We start from the raw sequence: 3,650 nt of genomic DNA on the forward strand, positions 1-3,650 counted from the left end.
TTCCTATCATAAGCCAGTTGATTAGGTAATTAAAGTTCTGCAACACTTTTTCAATTACAGTCTTGCAATATTACTGGCATCTAGCATAAAATTGAACTTCAGTGGACATAGAGGCATTTTCCTAAGAAATTATTTTAATGGCTTTTGTTTGCATTTGCATCAGGATTTACATGGCAACAAGATTGGCATGACAAGTTAAAGTGGCTATTATAAATAATATTTATAAACTAAGATCATTTTAGTTCACAATAAAAAATCCAATAGTCATGTGAATTTTTTAATTCTTTTCCAGATTGTATTTTCCTTAAAAACATTTTAATTCAGTCTAGACTAATGTAACTTTCAAATTATTCTGCAGTGTTAATGAATTAAACAAAATATTCCAATATCTGATTTTTTTTATTTTACTGAAATTACATTAATATGTATATTGTATGCAACGTCCCATAAAATTAGTAACACTTTTTTTCCTACTGAAAAGCTTACAGCTCTGAATTGTAATGTGATAGATAATGTTAGGCTCACAAGGTTAGATTTGCTTGAATAAATGCTAGTTTATAAGAGAAGGATCTCTGCTCCTATTGGAATCTTAGCATTACTTGGAGAGAGTTAATAACAGTTTAAAGCACCATTGTCCCTTTATGCTGTTAACAAATATAATAAGTTATTTTATTTTAGAGAATTATCATAAAATTTCGTTAAGCTGTTTTTATTAGTGCTGTATAGTAAACTTATCATTCATATTTAACCATACAATGAATGGGTTTTTTTGTTTTGTTTTTTTTTTTTTTGTTTCTTATTGTCATGCTGAACTGAAAATGAACCACTCTAAAATCAGAGATACGACATTTTCAAATGTACAGTGCAAGTTGAAGCCTTTAGATGGAGACATACTTCAAATAAACACCTAATATTCAGTTCACAGTGCATTATGTAAATGCAGGAAAAAGCTAAAATAACCACATATTGAAGAAAAAATATATAGAGAGAAGCAGGGCTTCTACTTAAGCCGTTTTTTATAATAAAAATTACATATTCTTAGCTACATTAACAACTGAATATTGAGGGCATGCAAAGCTGATAAAAAGAGAAAGGTTACATTTTCTTGTATAATAAACTGTATTTACTGCCCAAGCATATTGCCAAGAAATTTATTGTACTGCAAAAAAATTCTGTTGTTGACATTACAGAACTACATGTAATCAGTAGCATGCATCAAAAAGCATCTGATAGCCATATTAAAGTCTCATTTCCTATTAACAATGAGACTAAATTACAACATGAGCACTTCCCAGAACAAGCTAACAAAATGCATTCTGTGAGATGAAGTAATCGTATTTGAGTGTCTCTGTAAAAATCAGGAAGTATTTTAGCAGGAAAGTACTAATACTTCTCTTTTTAGTCTGCTGTCTTCTGTACTGCAGTGTATTCAGCTTTACTGACAAGCTTATCACACTAATTATTATTACATCTAGTGGCTCAGTTATCTTGATGATTACTGCAGTTGAAATACCCCAAGGTCAAACATTAACAGAATAAATCAGGATCAATAGTATTCCAGATCTACTATGCTATTAAATCAGAATCTGTTAATTTATTTTTATTTTTCTTATAAATTTGGTACCAAAAAAAAGGACATTTTAATTAAGCTGTATCTGCCACAAAGTTTCTCCTTAACAATTCAGTGAAAGGAGCAGAAATCATGTTGTGAAAATGACCCTTTTTGTGGGCTTGTGGGTGGTGGATGTCTTTGCTTTAAGTTCAAGGACTTCAAAACTACCTGAAAAATCCTAACTGGTTTTGTGCACCCTACTTAGTTGAGACACTGTATATAATTTTATACTGCATTGTACACACAAACACTGTGAATTGTGAGACACACAAGTGTGTGGTAGTCTACATGTAGGCAGTATGAATTACATGAAATCCAAACAGCCTCAAGCAGCACAATTCTGACTACGTTCTTTGCATACCTAAAAGGTATGTGATTCAGAACCTAATCTCATTCTTTTTTATTTTATCTTCTAAAAGTTAATACCTTCATGTGAAAATCAAAATCTCTGCAGATATTGTGACACTGTAGCATGAGATACAGCATAAACTATTTTCTTTTACTTTTCATTTAAGCCAACTATTAGAAGCACTAAATCAAGTAAGATATAAGCAAATCTAGGGAAATGTTGTGTACTTCATGTTGTTGGATTAGCCAAAGAAATTAGAACAGGAGACAGTTCATGAAGTGACTTGCTGTTTGCAGTGAGAAACAGCAGGGTGGTAACGAGAGACTAGGGCCTTTCATTAGAAGTGTTCTTGAGTTTCAATGTGCCACTTTTCTACAAAGCACTTTCAAGAGCTATTGTGAAGTTCTCTGCAACCACTGATTTTTGATTCAAGATGCTTTTAAGTAACTAGGATGCAAGCATACTTTGCAGGTATTGATGTTGGAAGTTGCAACAAGTTATTTTCTCATGAATCCTATATTAGTTATAAGTCAACAGATTTTAGAATAAGTGCAAGTTTAGAATAAGTGCAAGTTGCAGTTAGTTGTCAGCTAACTAAAATGACAACATTCTAGTCCATAAATATTTGGGTTTTTTCTACGATGCAAATATGGTATTTGTGCTGCCTTGTGGTAACCTTATTCAAGAAAACTGCACGTCTTTGCTGCTTTGACAGAACAAGTGCTCCTGTATTCTTATATAAGGTATGAATTGTACAATATTTATACACAAAGCTCTTTTACCCCAACAAAGGTGGGAATGGGTCAATAGGAAAGGAAGTGATTAGTATGTTTTCAAAAGGTCTATTTTGCACAGAAACAATCTCATTTTGCTACATTTAAACAACATCTGCTTACTATTTGTCTGTGAAATAGCTGACATGCCATTTTTGAGGACATCTACATGCGTTTTTTAAAATGTCATCTGTATTAGTATTACATTCAAAGAACAGTACCAAGAATTAGGTTCTTTCAAGACCTTCTACCAGTATGTGGCATATAAGTCTGTGACAAGTGACATTACAGAAGGTCATGTCACTTTTAACTGCTTGCATTAGATCTTTCTGATTTCCCCGGTGCCCTTCCTTTGTTTGATTAATACTACTTGATTTCAAGCAAGCTATCAGAAGGCATAATTTAAAGTGAGTGTTCTAGGGACAATCTAAGATTTTTGCCATAGAACTTTTAATAAAACAACTCTAATGTTTCATTTTATCTTCATATGCCTTTTCCTGTTCTCTCTCCAACTTCCTCTATTCCCTTCTCCTCCTCCTCTCCATTATACCTCCTCAGGGTATAAGGCTTGACATAGAGATCTGAGTAACTACTATATTGCTTCAAACCAAAGAAGCACATTCACAGTTTATTTGAATAGCAAGTACCCTCTATCAAAGGAGAAAAAAAAATCCATTGTGGATTTCTTATGCAGTACTCTTAGAATCATAGAATGGCTTGGATTGGGAAGGGACCTCAAGCATCATCAAGTTCCAACCCATGTGCCACAGGCAGGGCTGCCAGCTGCTAGATCAAGTACTAGATCATGTTGCACAAGGCCACATCCAGCTTGGCCTTAAACACTTTCAGGGGTTGGACATCCACAACCTCTCTTGGCAGCCTATGCCAGCACCTCACCACTCCCTGAGTAAAAAAA

General features: G+C 33.6%; 1 protein-coding gene across 1 annotated transcript in view; it reads left to right on the top strand.

Moving 5' to 3' along the window:
• MCTP1 (multiple C2 and transmembrane domain containing 1) overlaps positions 1–3,650 on the top strand; it is a 219,047-nt gene that overhangs the window by 177,353 nt on the left and 38,044 nt on the right. The window lies entirely within an intron of this gene.

The sequence above is a fragment of the Meleagris gallopavo genome, chromosome Z, assembly GCF_000146605.3.
Source record: "Meleagris gallopavo isolate NT-WF06-2002-E0010 breed Aviagen turkey brand Nicholas breeding stock chromosome Z, Turkey_5.1, whole genome shotgun sequence".
Lineage (NCBI taxonomy): Eukaryota > Metazoa > Chordata > Aves > Galliformes > Phasianidae > Meleagris > Meleagris gallopavo.